Source organism: Molossus molossus, unplaced genomic scaffold, assembly GCF_014108415.1.
Source record: "Molossus molossus isolate mMolMol1 unplaced genomic scaffold, mMolMol1.p scaffold_m16_p_15, whole genome shotgun sequence".
Classification (NCBI taxonomy): domain Eukaryota; kingdom Metazoa; phylum Chordata; class Mammalia; order Chiroptera; family Molossidae; genus Molossus; species Molossus molossus.
Genome location: NW_023425350.1, coordinates 13,087,903 through 13,106,831, shown reverse-complemented (window position 1 = coordinate 13,106,831; position 18,929 = coordinate 13,087,903).

Below are 18,929 nucleotides of genomic sequence, written 5' to 3'. Positions count from 1 at the left end.
TCCTCTCTTCTAAGGGGCTTTTCTAGCTCATTCTCTCCAATTCCTTCCTTCTCACAGTTTCCCAGGTGAAATCTGAAGCCTTACCACACCATTCACCTGTTTAAAGCCTGCAGGATAAAGTTCAAACCCTTTAAAAGAGTGTTTTTCCATCATAGCTGTTCAGATGTCTCTGGGTGGTCGTGCTCCGATCCCCATTCCAGGTAAGGTCACCCTCTCCTCTGTGCCTCCACTGGGGCTTCTGGGTTTCTCTGTACAGTAGGACACACAGCCTGTAGTTACTCATTTACTTTTCTGTCTCTCTAATAATTAGCCCTTGGAGACAGAGCCCCTTTTTTGTTATTCTTTAAAATGTTTCTGTCCTCAATCAGTCGCTGAAAGATTGGCATATAATGAGTGCTGCATAAATGACTATTGACTGTAATTGATAAAACAGGAAAGCAAACAGTAGCTTTGATTTTTGGTAAGAAAATTAACTTAAGCAGAATAAGAGCCATATAGCGTCAAATTAGAGAGTCAAAGCCAGTTTACAAGGTCTTACGCTGAATATTTGAGTGCTATATCCAGGCAGTCGTGTCTAGTCTATAGAAACCAGACTGTGATACCTGACATCTGGATGATGATGTAGCTCAGATGTCGAAAGCCTTTCTGGATAGAGTACATAGTCATTACAGAAAAAAATATATCTATATGTTCTTTCTCTATATATCTGCATGTATATATATGAATATATGTCTCTGTGTTTCCAACGAATGAAGATACATTTTGAAACATATAAAAATTGATATATTTTAATGAACATAAAAAGTTACTCAGGTAGATTATTTGATATCAAATGTACTTTTTCAACTTGCTAAATCCTATCAGACCAGAGTTAAAAAGTCTCAGATTCCCTTCAGTAGGAAGATACATCTGTAATGTAATACAGTTCCATTAGACATGTAATGTTTGCTAATGGGAAGTTCACCTGATACTGCTTTAGATAAGGACCCAGAGGAAGGAGGGTTTGGAGAACTAGATCCTAGACCTTCAGGGGAACCATATAAATAGCTGATATTATGGTGGAGAAAAGGTGAAAAAGAGAGATTTGGAGCCAAGTTTTGACTACAAGCATGTTACCTTTATTTGATTTTGAGAAGATATCTGATGTGAGATTGCCCCTTGCCCCTGGGAATTAGGGGAAACAGATTCAGATGATAAGGTAGCCTTGAAGCAAAGGTAAGGGTGAGGGTGCTTTAAGGTTAGGTACCTTGGGATATGGAAGTCCTGGGTTCTCCAGGAAGATCTACAGGTGTCATCACTAAAGAATCAACGTGCTGCTTCTCAGTGTTTATATGTCTAGCAGTTCTCACCACTCCCATTATTTCTTCTCCCACTGCTCACGATGATAAACACCACATAGCCACAGAGCTTCGCCTGCACAGAGAGCACCGACTGAAGGACGGTCATTAATGTTTGGCTCAAATCTAGGAAGGCGTTTGGGGTTGAATCAGGATTCAAAAGTTATAGCCACCAGAAAGGATTCAGAAAACAAAGTGTCTGGTATTGATACCTACTCCTAAACTATTCTAATTTGAAAATTAGAAAAGAATAACATCTTTTAATTAGCCTGAGAATTGTGTTCGTTGACATAGGTATGATGGGTTAGTGTTTAACATAAGAAAACTCTGAACCACACACATTTATCCTCAAACAAAGCCACCCACCTCTATCTTGACCGCTCTCATATACATCTACAGACACACACACAGAGTGTAGATCACACAAATCTAAAGCAAATAATTTTGTCTCAACTTGTTTGCACTGTGCTCTGTACAAATCTTGAAAGAATTAGTCTTACAAACCAGATGTCACAATCGAGAGCAAAAGGAGGCATGTTTCAACTAGAAACGAGATTCATCTGAAAGACTTGCCTTGAACTATCTGTGTGTGCAAGTGGGTGTATCTTTCACTCATTAAAGCAAGTTCTAATACATTTCTGCTAGGGGGACACTTCTTATGAGTTGTCTCCACTTGGACATACTGAACCCTCTCTTGTAAGTAACCTCATATTTTACACCAAACACTTAAGCTGGTTTCACAGACAGGGCGTTTGCCATATTTAGTCCACCTAAATATCTCAGTCCCCTTCCTGTTGGGGGCCTACAACAGGTCCTCAGTGTTTTGTTCAACACTGTTTCCTTCTGGCATTGATGAGATGCCAGAGCCACTCAACTCTTGTTTATGCCCATTAGCCTATGGTAACATTGGTTTTGGTATATGTGGTTACCCTGAAAGTCCCAGAACCTAGGACAATTTTTAAAATATTTTTATTGATTGATTGATTTTAGAGAGAGAGGAAGAAACAGCTCTGAGAGAGAACATCGACTAGCCGCCTCCTGCATGCCCCCACTGGGGATCGGGCCCACAACCTGGGCACGTGCCCTGACCGGGAATCAAACCGGCGACCTCTTGGTGCATGGGTCGATGCTCAACCACTGAGCCATACCGCCTGGACCTTGTGACAATTTTAAGTGAAAGCTTACTATATGCTGCTTTTGTGAACTATGGTGGAGGAATCCACCCTGGAATTTAAAGGAAGTCAAAGGCTGCTCTCCCCTTCCCGTTGTTGAAGAGATGCACTCTTACATATGAGGCTTTGCCAATTGACTTCTCCTGCCCTCAATGCAAAAAGATGCCGAGACTACTTAGAATTCATTTTCATAATGCTGATGTTCACTGTCAGCAAGAGGGGACTCAGTCGGTGGCGTCCTAACCACGCCTTCCCTATGGCTTGATTTTGGCCCTGATGTCTGCTCCCTCTGCGCTTTTAATGAGCTGAGGAGTAGTTTGACGAGTGTTTAAAAGATGATCTCATGACCATTTTTTGTTCAATTTATAGAATTTCAGTCAATTCATACACGTGTCCTTCTTACCCTCTCACATGGCATGTGTAGAATATGTGTTCTGAAATATTGATGGTAGTTTCAAATGCGCACGCCTCTATTACATTGCACTTGGTAGAATAGTTTCGTGTGTGCGTTGTCTACTTGGACACAATGGAATGACTTCCGAGCAGTCTCAGATTTCACAGCGGCTCCTCTCCCTTCTCACAGGGATGCCCTGGGTCTGCGGGCATCACCTTTACCACGGGACACAGCTTGTTCATTTTATACACGGTGTGTTGAAGGTTCACTCGGCGTTATCATCTAATCTGGGTGATGTTTAAAAGTCCAAGTCATTAAATATTTTAAGTTTACTTTGAGGTTTGTCTTTTCTTATTAGGGCTGGGCAGGGCGAAGGGTATATCTGAAAGAAATTGGTAACAAAGGTGCCAGATCGCAGGTGAAAAAGGGGTCAGGCGCGTGTGTAAGACCGAAATTCTAGCTCCTGTGAAGAGGGACTGAAGAGAGCTTGGGTCCAAGTCTGAGAGTTTCAAAGAGATTTACAGGTCAACTTTACCTTCCTTCTATCTAAATGTGGAAAGTGTTTTTCTTTTTTCAAGGGAAAAAATAAAACCAACAAAGCCATGAGGCTGGAAGAGGTACCTGGTAGCATCCCTTGGGTGCCACCCCTCAGTCTGCGGAGCAAGACAGTTTTAAAATTTGTTAGGTTGTGTTAGCGATCCTGTTTCCTCGTTGGGGATCTGTCTCACACTAACAGTGAAAGGGCAGAGCTGGGCTGATCAAAATCAGTCAGGGTGGAAGAAAATGCTACTCCAGATTTGCCTGCTGGGGGCAATGTCTCAAGTGACAAGTCAAGCCAGCCCTCGGAACGGGGCTCAGCTGGGAGGCAGGCTGCCCGCCCAACAGTGTGGACACACAGAGGTCAAGGGACATGTGGTTGTGTATCTACTCTGTGAGGAAATATGGAGTCATCTCCCTCCCTCCCTCCCTCCCTCCCTCCCTCCCTCCCTCCCTCCCTCCCTCCCTCCCTCCCTCCCTTCCTTCCTTCCTTCCTTCCTTCCTTCCTTCCTTCCTTCCTTCCTTCCTTCCTTCCTTCCTTCCAGAATTTGACTGTACCTCTTCCACTTTCAATTGTAAAATATAGTCCTCAAGAGAATTTGGATGACAACAGACAAATGTGAGTTTTTGCATGACTTCAAGTAGTTGATGTGACAGCTTTAGAAACACATATTGATGAATTTTTCTGTCCCAGAAGTAAGCATCTCCACCAAGCCCTTCTCTTTTGTATGATCGTGTAAATACACAATCTGCATACAATTAAAGCTGCCAGTCCCGGAGACTTGCCTGCGAAAGGTACTTATCCCAAAGAACAGCCATGGCTGAAGTTGCTACTCTCTTTTTCTTTCTTTTTAATTCAAGACTCATTTTTCCTCTCTCCACTTTAAAACTGTATTCCCTCATCACGATCCTTTCTGAAGTACTCTGTCTTCATCTGAGGCATATGTGTACAGAGCTGGAAATGATTTTGAGTGTGAATGTTCAGTGATCATGTCACCACCTCCGCTGACAACGGAACTGTTAAATGATGACTTCATGGTCTCGTTTCACACTGTGATAACCCAGGCTGAAGGAGTCCCGTAAGAAATATCAGTTTCCATCTAAATGCACCGGGCAGTACGTGTCCGCTCCCTGGAGCACGCCCTGCTTGTTGAAAAGAGACACGGCAGTTTCGGAGCCCGCGTGTGGAACTTCGGAATCACACAGCTGGTTTAAAAATTAGTGCATTTGGAATAATTAATGGCTGACTGGAGGCACTCTTCTGTGAAGTACGGTCTAAAATGTTCTTGACAACTAGGTTGTTAGAAATGTTGCCTAAAATTCTTACATGTCAGTGTGTTTAGAAGACAGCCTAAATGAATGAGATTCCGGAGAGGATGAACACAGTTTTTAATATAGTCTGTAACTTCCAAGCTCGTGACAAGTCTACTATGATATATTGTGAAGATTCAATAAGTTAAAACATGTGAAGTATCTGCAATTGTATCTCATACACAGTAAGTGCTTAATAAAACGTCTGTTATTATTATTCCTCCTCTTAGTCCCTTGACTCTGATCTTGCTTTAGAGTATTTAAACACTGACAGTGTTAAAAATTTACATTATGGTAATCCTGGAGAATGATGTAACTTCATGAACTGGGTGGTTGTAGGGTTACAGAACAGAAATGTTTTTCTATTTGCCAGCACCTGGAATAAATAAGTTTTTGAGAGATCTCTTAAGCCTTTCATTCCTACACTTTGGTTCTTAGAGGAGAAGCATCTCCCCAGGTGAGCAAAGAACCCAGAGAGAACCCAGTTTAGAACACAGACCCACATTTGCAAAACAGTTCACGATCCAGTCATAATGTCAAGACCCAGCCAGTGGGCGTGCCTTTCTCTAGCTGGTCCAAATGTTCCTGTTGAGTCCCCTATCTTGCAGGGGTGACTGCAAAAGAACAAGTAGCTACACAGTGGTTTTCAGCAAGGGAATGAAATGCTGAAACTGTAGCACGAGACTGTGGGACAAGAGCAGGTAAGAAGCAGGAATTGTCTCTCAGCCCCAGTCTCAACTCTCCTTTTTCTGTGAAATACTACCGCCCAAGGTGGAAGTCGTGCGTTCTTTCAGCCCTGTCAGTTTGTCTCCCCAGTTCAAGCTGTAAATTCTGTGAGAATAGGTACCAAGTCTTCGGTTCACCAGGACCCAGGCACTGGTGTGTACCTTCTAGGATAGAGCTATGCACACTCACTGTCAGTATCATTGGGAAGAAGCAAGAGACACTGGCAGAGACACGTGATCTGGGTTCTGGTCCCTACTTCAACATTTGTGAACTTCGACAAGCTGCTTAATGCTTCAGCTGCTTCTATAACTAAGATCACAGCTGTAGAGCTGTGTACGTAAAAGGTACTAATTACATTCTTGTGAAAGGATGAATTAATGAAAGAAATACATTAAGATGGTTAGAAGTTTTCTTAGGTTTTTCTTAAGTTTCTTATCTGAAGTAAAATCTATACCAACCACCACGTAGGGCCCTTGGAAGCATTTTCCGTGGTGCTTTCTATGTCAGTATAAAACCATTTGGTGTTAGTGAACTAGCATGCAGGTGATTGGGGTTCAAAACTCGGGTAGTCCCTTTTTGCTTGACCTTAAATAATTTCATGAAACACGATCCAGAGTGTGACAAGAAAAAATCTAATTTAAGTCCTATCAGCCTCCTTGGGACAGAGTTGGGTTTTCTGTGTAAGTATCTGCTATTGGACTATACCCCACTCATCCATTCAGTCATCCATTCATTTATTCAGACTACGTATCGAGTGCCTGCTATGGGCCAGGCATCGTGCTTAGGTGCTAGGATGTGGCAGTGAATGAAACTGACTATTCCCTGCTCCAGAGTTTATATTCTAAGTGGAGAAAGAGAACAATAGCAAGTAAACCAGTGACCACACAGTACATAAGGTAATAAATCCCGCTGTGCACAACAGCAGAGAAGGGTAGGAGTAGAGCAGGCGAGGGTTAAGGAAATAGTTACTCCTTAGTGGCAAGTCCTTTCGAGTACACGGACACTTGTATAGGACCTGAAGGATGTGGGAAACCAGGCTCCTGGGTTTTCATGTATTAGGCAGTTGGAGCGGGTGAATTACAAGATAAGTTAGACATTCACATAAAGACTGAATTTCCAGTTCAGCAGCTAACTGTTGTAACAAGGACGTCAGACCTAGAGATAGACGTATTGGAATGGTCAGGCTAGAGGAGGCCTTTAGACTCACCAGGCTAAATGAGTGTCCAAGAAGACAGTGTCGACAGAATGCAGAGGACCCAGGACTGAGCCCCGAGCAGCTGCAAAGGCAGAGGCTGGGAATGGAAGAGGACAGCCCAGGGGAGTCGCAACGAGTGGTCACTGAGATAAGAAGAGAAGCAAGGGCCCTGGTGTGGCTCAGTGGCTGGGTGTTGTCCTCTGCACCCAAAGGTTGCTGGTTTGATTCTCCACCAGGGCCCATTCCTGGATGCAGGCTCGATCCCTGGTAGGGGACGTGCAGGAAGCAGCCAACTGATGTTTCGCTCCCATTGATGTTTCTCTCTCTCTCCCTCTCCCTTCCTCTCTCCTTCTAAAAAACAATAAAAAATATTTTTCTTTTAAAGAGAAGAGAAGCAAGAGAGAACAGTAGCTCAAAAAAAAAAACAAGAAAAACAATATTAATATCTAAAAGACTAAGCAATACTAAGTGATATCTAATCTAAGTAATGGCACATTACTTAAATATAAAAGTTTAATAGCTTATATCAAACAGATCGATATCTAATATCCCTTTTCTATAATATAGATAGCGCTAAAGAACTTTGGAGTTTTCTATAGATTATTAGGCCACGATTCCCAGCATCGGCAAGGTAATATGGGTGTCTGGGAGGCACTGGCTCTGATGTCAATGAAAACTGAACGTATGTATCTGGAAATGACACGGAAATGGCTATAAAGTCTTTGGCACTTGGCTGCCTTTCCAGGGAGGTTGCCAGTCCTTCACCAAGTTTGCATGGGTTGATTTAATTCCCAAACATGCTTCCATTTCAGCAGAGATTGAAAAGTGGTCTCACACCCACCCTCTGGGGCTGGCGCCCCAGATGGAGTGTGAGTTCTGACAGCATGAGGTGCCTCCCCGGCGGCTGCTTCTGGGGCAGTTCACGGGACAGTGCGGTGGCAGCACAGGAAACACAGGACGGGGGAAGAAAACAAACCGTGATTATGAGTGAGTTACCTGTTTGGGGAAAAAATTCAGCAAGTCATTTGACCAGTTGAGAACTTACGTGTCACAAAATGATCACTAACCAGACAGGTTGAGCAAAAAACAGAGAAGGAAAATATAGTAAGGTAAGAAAAATAGGATACAAAATTATGATATATATGGGACATTAAGCAAAAAATAAATAACAATAATAATAAGAAGAAATATTTTAAACCTGGAAGAAAATGAACTTAGGGAACTAAGAAACATTCTAATTTCTTCTCTTATAATTTTTCTTATTTTCCCAAGTTTTATAATTTGAGTATAATTGCTTTTTTATAACAGAAAAACAAACGCCAGTGAAAATATCAGAAACTAAAATCTTTATAAATTTTTTTCCGCTTTAACAGGCAACAGGGGGAAACTAGTGCTTATTCCGATTATCCTGCCATGAAGTTTACACCCTATTAATACAATTCAGCTTCATCTGTGCTAATAGCTGTGCAAGTCAGGCCGCCACCCTACCAGCCACCAGCGAATGGCCCGGGGGCTGCCTTCTCACGCTTCTGTTTCGTTAATGATCTTGAATCTGAAATACTAGGGAACGAAGAAGTGTTAAAGAGGCTTAGTGACATGCTACCCACATTTGCCAAGATGATGAAATACTCTAAGATGAGAAAGCACTGGCGAGGCCAACGAGAAGCCAACTGTTCCGTTTGCTGAGCCTCTGACCTCTGCAGGCATCATTTCTAAAGACATGTCCTCCTCGGCCAGACGGGGGTGGTTCTCGCCCTGTCTGTGCATCAGCCCTGAGAGGTGACGTGTGTCCTTGATGAAGCTCGGATTGATTGATTTTATTTCCAAACATGTTTCAATTGCAGCGGTTGAAACAGTTATAATTTGGGGAGGAAAAAAATGGGCTTTAGGCTTTATAAGAGTCTCACTTTATTAATTTTTTTAATAAAGGAGAAGTATTATTCAAGATATGATTATCCAGTGGCCCAGTTTGCATAAGTTAAATTACATATCATTAATATGTTAGGGTTTATAAAATTAAAAACGCTGTTAAATGGTTCCAGGATCATTTTTCCCCCCTTTTCAGGCTACATGTAGATATAGTTTCACCACTTGTTATATTTAAACTGAAAAAAAGGAGTGTGTGTTCTGAGGCTGTAATAGGCACCAGAAATAAATTAAAAACAAAAAGTAAAATTGTGGTAGAGGTGGTCAGAGGCTGCTTGCTTCTGTAGAGTTATTGTTGGGGTGGCTCTGCATAAAGATCCTTGAGTCATGGGGTCACCACAACAGAGCAAGACTGTGAGCAAGACCTTTGTAGCATCAACAGCGGACTGAGTGCTTAAAGTAGCTGATATCATCTATGACTGAAAAACCAAACTGGACAGCAAAGATCTGGAGACTTATCTTACTGAGTGGTGGGTGTCGAGTGTTAGATGCTTGGGTCCGGTTGCCATAGTTTTGACAAAGCTGAAGGATCCAGAGAGATGACTGAGGAAAATGTTCTGCAGCAGAAGGACCAGATGATGGGCATGATTCTCTACTGCAGTGGTCCTCAACCTTCCTAAGGCCGCGACCCTTGAACACAGTTCCTCATGTCGTGGTGACCCCCAACAACAAAATTATTTTTGTCGCTACTTCATAACTGTAATTTTGCTCCTGTTATGTCTTAGGCGACCCCTGTGAAAGGGTCGTTCAACCCCCAAAGGGGTTGCGAACCGCAGGTTGAGAACCGCTGCTCTACTGAGTTTGCTCATGTATGTCCGTGCATTTCACACATGCTGCCTTCCCACTGCTCACGACTGGCCCTGAAGTGGGTGGTCACTTCTCGCCCTCACAGATGAGGAAACAGATGCTGAGGGTCATTCGCCCAAAGTGGCGCAACACTCTCTCACACTCCGAGTGCGCAGCACTCTCTCACACTCCGAGTGCGCAGCACTCTCTCACACTCCGAGTGCGCAGCACTCTCACACACTCCGAGTGCACAACACTCTCACACTCCGAGTGCACATCACTCTCTCACACTCCGAGTGCGCACCACTCTCTCACACTCCGAGTGCACAACACTCTCTCACACTCCGAGTGCACAACACTCTCACACTCCGAGTGCACATCACTCTCTCACACTCCGAGTGCGCACCACTCTCTCACACTCCGAGTGCACAACACTCTCTCACACTCCGAGTGCACAACACTCTCTCACACTCCGAGTGCACAACACTCTCACACTCCGAGTGCACAACACTCTCTCACACTCCGAGTGCACAACACTCTCACACTCCGAGTGCACAACACTCTCACACTCCGAGTGCACATCACTCTCTCACACTCCGAGTGCGCACCACTCTCTCACACTCCGAGTGCGCACCACTCTCTCACACTCCGAGTGCACAACACTCTCTCACACTCCGAGTGCACAACACTCTCACACTCCGAGTGCGCACCACTCTCTCACACTCCGAGTGCGCACCACTCTCTCACACTCCGAGTGCGCACCACTCTCTCACACTCCGAGTGCGCATCACTCTCTCACACTCCGAGTGCGCACCACTCTCTCACACTCCGAGTGCGCACCACTCTCTCACACTCCGAGTGCACAACACTCTCACACTCCGAGTGCACATCACTCTCTCACACTCCGAGTGTGCACCACTCTCTCACACTCCGAGTGCGCAGCACTCTCTCACACTCCGAGTGCGCAACACTCTCTCACACTCCGAGTGCGCAACACTCTCTCACACTCCGAGTGCACAACATTCTCGCACACTCCGAGTGCGCAACACTCTCACACTCCGAGTGCGCAACACTCTCTCACACTCCGAGTGCGCAACACTCTCTCACACTCCGAGTGCGCAACACTCTCACACTCCGAGTGCGCAACACTCTCTCACACTCCGAGTGCGCACCACTCTCTCACACTCCGAGTGCACATCACTCTCTCACACTCCGAGGTGCGCAACACCTCTCTCACACTCCGAGTGCGCACCACTCTCTCACACTCCGAGTGCGCAACACTCTATCACACTCCGACGTGCGCAACACTCTCACACTCCGAGTGCGCACCACTCTCTCACACTCCGAGTGCGCACCACTCTCTCACACTCCGAGTGCGCACACTCTCTCCACTCCGATGTGCGCACCACTCTCTCACACTCCGAGTGCGCACCACTCTCTCACACTCCGAGTGCGCACCACTCTCTCACACTCCGAGTGCACAACACTCTCACACTCCGAGTGCACATCACTCTCTCACACTCCGATGTGTGCACCACTCTCTCACACTCCGAGTGCGCAGCACTCTCTCACACTCCGAGTGCGCAGCACTCTCTCACACTCCGAGTGCGCAGCACTCTCTCACACTCCGAGTGCGCAACACTCTCGCACACTCCGAGTGCGCAACACTCTCACACTCCGAGTGCGCAACACTCTCTCACACTCCGAGTGCGCAACACTCTCTCACACTCCGAGTGCGCAACACTCTCACACTCCGAGTGCGCAACACTCTCTCACACTCCGAGTGCGCAACACTCTCTCACACTCCGAGTGCGCAACACTCTCACACTCCGAGTGCACATCACTCTCTCACACTCCGAGTGCGCAACACTCTCTCACACTCCGAGTGCGCAACACTCTCTCACACTCCGAGTGCGCAGCACTCTCTCACACTCCGAGTGCGCAACACTCTCTCACACTCCGAGTGCGCAACACTCTCTCACACTCCGAGTGCGCACCATTCTCTCACACTCCGAGTGCGCAGCACTCTCTCACACTCCGAGTGCGCAGCACTCTCTCACACTCCGAGTGCGCAGCACTCTCTCACACTCCGAGTGCACAACACTCTCTCACACTCCGAGTGCACAACACTCTCTCACACTCTGAGTGCACAACACTCTCTCACACTCCGAGTCTCGAACCCATTTTCTTGAACACAACACGAGTCTAAACTCCGACTTTATTAGTTTCCTCGTCCTTAGGTAGCTTTGAGTTTTTTATTTATATTTTTTAAACTTTCTTAAGAATTTCTAAAAAAATTTTTTCTGTTGTCACATCCTGAGGATCTGAAAGCAATCAACACCTCTAAAATGAAATTCACCCCAAATAGCAGGGCCTTCTAGTATAGCAAAACCCATAGAAAGCACACCTGGAATTATGGGGGGAAAATCTCTCTGGGATGAATTTAAATTGGACTTCAGTAATAGACATATTTAACCCAAAACAGATATATTTGACCCCAAATCACCTCTACATTGTCAAGCGCACCTTTGTGAAAACTTACGTCAGACAACGTGTGCCCATGTGATTTATTAAGGGTGAGTGGCCATGAGCGGTTACATTCTTGGAAGCCAAGCAGTCATTCTAAAAGTGTGTTCCCCCACGCACCTAGAAATGATGAGAGTCATTACCGTGAGTGCCTGTGCTGTGGTCATCGGCCTTTCCAGTGCTTGACAGTCTAACTGGCTGGCTCCTCATGCAGGAATGTTCAGACTCTTCATCCTCTAATGCTCAAGAGCTCCCATTGACTGGCTAGTGATGGGCTAGGAGGGTTTTCTCGGCAAGCATGTCGCTAGGCTTCTCTATGTCAACAGAAGAAGGAATGAGCCCCCCCAAGTCCTGTGAGTTACACTTCCCAGCTCCTCTCTGGTCTCAGAGTTATATCTCAGTTTCTCATAATGGGATACACTGACTTCAGCACCTCCTTTGCTGCGCAGCGCCCTGCTCCATCTGCTGCTGTCCTTCAGTTTCCGAGCATCCTCTTCTCTGCTTTTCCCACCAGAGGTCCTGCTTCCTTCTCTCACAGTAATTAGACTTTTCATTATTCATTATAAACAATCAAGGATACACCAACACTAAAGCAAAACCTGTTTTGCATTGATTCATTGAACAAATACTTATTAAACCCATACTAGGCACTGTTGCAGACTTTGGAGATTAATCAGTGCAGAAAAAGCCTTTGTGGAGCTCCTGTCCTTGGGGTGGGGCAGAAAACAAACAAATAAGTAATTAGAAGTCAGATAAGTGCTCTAGAGAAAAATAACATAGGGGTGGGGGTGGAGGTGCTGGGAGGAGATGCCTTTCTACCGTGAACGATCAAGGAAGAGCACATGTAGAAGAAGATTCTCGAGCAGAAACCTGGAGGAGGTGAGGGGGGATTCGGGTGTTTATCCGGGGAACAGTGTCCCTGGCAGAAGGACCAGCAAGTACAAAGGGCCGAGACCAGGAAGGGGGTTACTGTGACCGCCGGGTGGGGCCAGGGCAGAAGGGTTGGCGGTGAGGCAGCGGGAAGGCTAACTCAGGTCGGTTCTTGCAGGCCATACGGGGGCTCGGCCCTCTGCCGGAGGTGCTATATGAAGCCTCTGGATGCGTTTTTAGACAAAGAGTAACATAATCTGCCTTTCATTTTAAAAGAATCATGGTAGCTCCCGAGATAAGAACAGACGATCCGAGGGGAAGGGAGGAAGCTGGGAGACAGTTGCAATAACCGAGGAGAAAATGATCGGGGCTTACACCCCGGCGGGAAGAAGGGAGGTGGCAAAGTCAGTCGAATCTGGGTGGACCTTACAATGATTCTCTTAGGAAAGCTTGAAATTAGTTGTTGCAAATGTTTTAAACTTCTTCAGTTCCTCAAATTTCTATATCCAGCAAGAAAGTTTCCTGACGTCTACATGTCCTGTCCTCCCCTAGCTTGGGCCAAAAGCTACGTCACACCACACAGAGAAAGAAAGTGCAGGTGGTGAGTGACAGTTCTGGGCTGAACACTGGTTCGGCCGGTACCTGACCGCGGCAGCAGTCACTTACCTTCTTCCTTAGCCTCAGTTTCTCCATCCATGGAATGAAAATAAGAGTAGCCTCCATCTCCTAGGTTTGCAGTGAGGATTGAATGAGGAAAATGTATCGACGTACTTAGTGCCATGACTGGCATATGGGCAGAGTTGAATAAATGGTAGCTATTATTACTTAAATAATTTTAAAGCATTATTACTATTGTTACATATCCATGCTTGCTTCTAAGTCCCCCAGGAACACCCAGTGTGTTCGATTTTCCTGAGTCCTGACATTTCTTTCGTAGCCTCTGCGGCCGCCTGCGTCCACAGTGTGGACAACTCAGATATTCTGATGAAAGGTTCCTCCCTCTCTTTCCTCTCCTAGGTCCATCTGGAAGCTTCTACACTCAAACCAGCAAAGCTCGACTCTGAGAAACGCTCATCAGATCCTTGAATCTGTTTGCAATTGTCCTGTCTCCTTCCCATCCTTTGCTTTTTCCAAACTTCCCTCTTCTCTGCTTCTGGTTTTTCTTTGTCACCAGTAGTCAGTTAAAAGGTCACCGCATCCTGGACATGTCTGGATGAGCCCCAGCCTCTTTGCTTTCTAACACAACAGACAGAAGGGCTGCCTCAGGGCTCCCTGCCTGGGTCCTCTGGCCCTGTTCCACATTTCTGCTCCTGAGGCCCCTAAGCTACTCGGAAGGACTTCCAGTTCTGTGGAGCTGGGTGGGACCCCTTCAGTCCTATGCTCATGAAGTGTGCTGGGCACCTCCCGACTCCTTGAGATTCGTCCATGATCATCACCAGCTTTTGTCCATTCCACAGTTTCCTGATGTCCCCGTGACGTTGACAGCACTAGCACTGTGGATGCGTTCCAAAGAGCCCTCCGCTTTTATGAAAAGGGCACATAGAAGAGGGTCCTCAGAGAAACACGCCAGCATTAGGAATTACTATGTCGTGTAAACTTAACTTTTAGGATGCAGCATTGATACCTTGACATTTTCCGTTCTTCATTTTTTTATTTAAAACACATATATGTTTCTCCTTTTACTTAAATGTATTCCCAAGCCAACAAAAGCATTTAAACAGCACTATAGTTTTGTAATGTGCAGTTCCGCATGCTCTGTTACTCAAACGGAATCTGCAATACAGAAATCTTCACTGGGGGGAGACAAACGTAAATCAGTTTCTCCCTTCAAGAAGTTGCCTCTCTGTTGGGATGAAGACGGAAGTTAAATGATTCACGCACGATTGTGCCGCCGGAATGATCACTATTCTGCAGTCGAGCTAGAGCTCGTTAATAGGCGATCTATCCAGGCCAGAGTCAGAGGCTGAAGAAGCTTCTGATGCATCTGTTGTTGTTGGCTGAGCAGACAGCTTAATCCTCAGCTTCTCCACCTGTCTCCTTGGGAGTGCCAATCAGCCCCACCCATTCCCCCAACTCTGGCCAACTGCGCTGGGCTGGGTGTGTGAACTGATTGCATATGTTACCAAGGAAATTATTGGGATGTCAAATGGTGGTGTCATCTTCCTGGCAACATACTCTTGAGCAGATTGTGTCCCACTAACCTACAGGCGCATCATTCAGAGTGCCAGACCCGAGGCCGGTCCATCCCCCCCTTTGTTCTCTGGTTGGGAACCCCAGGTGGCAAGGGGGATGCACACATATCCTGCTCCACTCTAGAGCTGCTGCTCCCTGATGGTCAGCCGGTCCCAGGAAGGCAAAGCTTGAGCACGTGCCCTCTCGGCCCTTCTGCATGAACTCGGCGTCACGCCAGAGAACACTCTGCTGACACTGAAAAGAAGGATGGCCATTTTCCTAAAATATTTCCAACCATAATTTTTTATATTTTAAATCACAAAAATATGCATGCTTAAAATATTTGCTCAGACTAGTTCCTCATTTTTTTTTCCTTCCTGGATAGCAAATACTTTCCCATCCTTTCCTCTTTTCTTGAGATAATTGTGTATCTGTGTTCTTGTACTGCCCCAGGTTTTCCCATGTCCCTTTGATGGAGACTTATGCTGATATCCTAGATGAATATTATGTTTATTTAATTACATAAAAACATAATTCTTTTCCGAAGTAAAGAAGCATGTTTGAGCTCCTCAAAGCTTGCCGTCCACAATCCAGTATGAAAGCCTTCCTCGTTTAACTCATTGATATGTAATCTTCCTTTAATTCGCTCTACAAATGATTATTGCACATTGAATAAGGCATGATGCTAAGTAATATGAGGTTAGAGAGATAACCAAACAGATCTTGTACTGTGTGACAAGACACACTCAGTATAAAAGCCAGAATAATTTAAAATGGAAAGTGACAAATACCCAAAGAGAAATACTTGAAAAGGGTTATGGAGAACAGTGGGGTAATTAATATTTACTTTCTTTTTCAAGATAAAGGGAAGCATTCCCGGATCTGAGCAAATGTGCTTTCACCATTTTATAGATTTTGCCAAAATGCCTTCCACAATCAGTGGGGTGTTTTCCCCACCGTTGGCAAAACCCTGGATATTTTTCACCTCCACTTTGCTTCTGGGTCAATTTTATGGATAAACAATAATATTTTAACTTACATTCACAAGATATCCAGTGAGCTAGAATATAATTTTCTGCATATACAACATTTCTTGGAATTTCTGTGTGTCTCTCAGTTGTTTCTAGTAGTATCATGCTCTGTGAAAGATTTTAACACTGTGCCTATTGTATATGCAGCAAATAATGTCTCCCAGTCACTCACTAGGATTTTGGATAAAATTCTTAGAAAGATCCACTATGCGATGTAATCTAGTTTCTTTACAGTTACTGATCCACATCATTAGCACAGCACTTACGTGTCAACAGGAATTAGCCAGAACCCTGCAATCCCCCGCCGTGCGCTATAACAAAGATGTCACACCGCTTCAGTCCCGGAGGAGTCCAGTCCTAGTGAAACAAAGAGCTCCTCACGACACTGAACATTGAATGACTCTGTGGTCCAGGTTGGACTGATAGGAAAGACGGGCTGTTTTCTTCCTGGCGAGCCCTTAGTGTCTGAGAGCATGGTAGTGCTTCCGCCACGCCCTCATGGTCTAACAACTGCCCCCAAGTGGGACACTGCACCCCTGAAAGCTCCGCTTGCATCTGGTGTGACCTCAGCAGAAGCTTTGTTCCTATTCTACCGCAGGTAGCTTCTCGTAAGGGTAATAGACAGGGTTGAAGTTTCTCATTTCATTTTTTTTTCAGACTACTGGGTCAGAGGGTGTGTATTGTATCTGCAGGTTCACTTTCTCTTTGCTCTTTTTTTATGTGAGTGTCAGATGTAAAAAACTTAACCAATTTGTATCACTTTAAGGGAATCCATTAGCTCATCACTAGCTTTGGAAAATTATGTCCACCCACCTTCATCCCTCTGCGTTACCAACCACAATTTTACTATATAAGGAGAATAAATATATTTTTATAACTCCTTTACTAAGGAATTTCCCAGGATTTGTCACAACTAGAATGGGAGAAAACTCTTGCATAGAAAGCAGTCCAGGTTCTTCATGATACAAATACGCTAATCTTGTATTGATATTGTTCATCATACCAAGTTCAAGTTCATCTGTCTGAATTTTAAGACTAGCATTTGGACCTACTACATCAATCCCTGCTTACTTCCTCCACATTTTTTTTTATTAAAGCATAATTTACATACTATAAAATTTATCATATTAAAATGTAACAGTTTGATTAGTTTTGTAACTATATATAATCATGTAACCACTACCACAATCAGGACGTATACAGAATAATTCTTATCACCCCAAAATCTTCCCTTGTGGCCCTATAGGACCCCAGACAAACACGTTTCCTGTTGCTGTAGTTTCAGCTTTTCTAGAATTACATAAAAATGGAATCAAACAGGAAGTAATTTTTGTATCTGGTGTCTTTTATTTAGTATAATATTCTGTGATTAATCCATGCGTCATATATACAGTTTGTTTCCTTTTATTATTGAGTCGTGTTCAATTGTACGTATCTAACAAAATTACTTAATTCACCAGAACATAGAGGTGGTTTCCAATTTTTGAAGCTTGAGAAACAAACAGCGATAACATTCTGGTAAAAATTTTTGTATGGGTGTGTGTAGTTACATGTTTAAATACCTACTCGGGAACCTGCTGAGTCTGGTGGTAAAAGTGTACCTAAAGAGTTGCAAATGACTGGATTCTTTTCCAAAGCGATTGTACAATTTGCATTTCCATCAGCAACGTCTATTTTAGTTTTCTCAAATCTTCCCTGGCATCTGCTATCACTAGTCTTTTTAATTTTAGTTAATTTAGTGGGTATGTAGTGATATTTCACTGTGGCTTTAAATGTTCATTTCCTTGGTGAATAATGACATGAAGTATCGCTTCATGTACTTGTTTATTATTCATGTGCCAATTTAAAAAATTGAATTATTTGGATTGTTATTATGAAGTTGAAAGAATTCTTCTTTCTCTTCTGTATACATCCTATGTGAGGTATATATGTTGAACTATTTTATTATAATCTAACTTGTTCTTTTATTTTCTTAAAAGTTTATTTTGAAGAGCAAAAGTTTTTAAATTTTGACAAAGCCCAGTTGTTGTGTGTATGTGTGGTCTGTGCCTTTTGTGTACTAAGAAATCTTTGTCGGCCAAGATTACAAAGCCGGTTCTCATATGTGTTCTTTAAAATGTTATAGTTTCAACTCTTCCATTTAGGTCTATAATCCATTTCAGGCTAGTGTTTGGATTTTATATAATAAGAAAGAGTCAAGGTTAATTTTTTTTTTTCATATATCCAGTTGTTTCAGAATTATTTTCCCCACAGAATTCCCTTAGTATCTTTGTTAAAAATTTATTGACCATATATGTCTATTTTTGGACTCTCTATTCTCTTGCAGGGATTATATGCATATAATCACACCTGTACAACACTCTCTTGATTTTGTTTGTTTTAGAGAAAACTTTTAAATACACTTGTGTAAGTCTTCTAATTTCGTTCTTTTTCAAAATTATTTTGGCTATTCTAGGTTCTTTGCATTTCTGTGTAAATGTTAGATAACACATGTCAGTTTCCACACACAGAAACAAAAACAATCAAACAAAACCCAAGATCCTTAGACCAATTTATGGAAAACTGAGATCTTAAAAATATTGAGTCATCTGATTCATGAACATGGTATATCTCTCCATATTTTTAATATCTTAATTTCTCTCAACAATGTTTTATACTTTTCAGTGCATAGTTTTACATATTTTTAAAATTTTAACAAAATTTTATTAAACTTTGCAGATGTGGCAAAATTCAAGAACTTGGGATAAGAAAGTATCCTGGATTATCGGGGTGGGCCTAATGTATCCATAAGGACACTTATTAGAAGACAGCAAGAGTATCAGAGCCCAAAAGGATGTGACCATGGAAGCTAAGGTCAGAGTGTTATGGGGCCATGAACCAAGAGGTGTTTCATTCACTGTTAAACCCATCTTTTGATTTCTCAGTAGTAGTTATATTTTTAGTTCT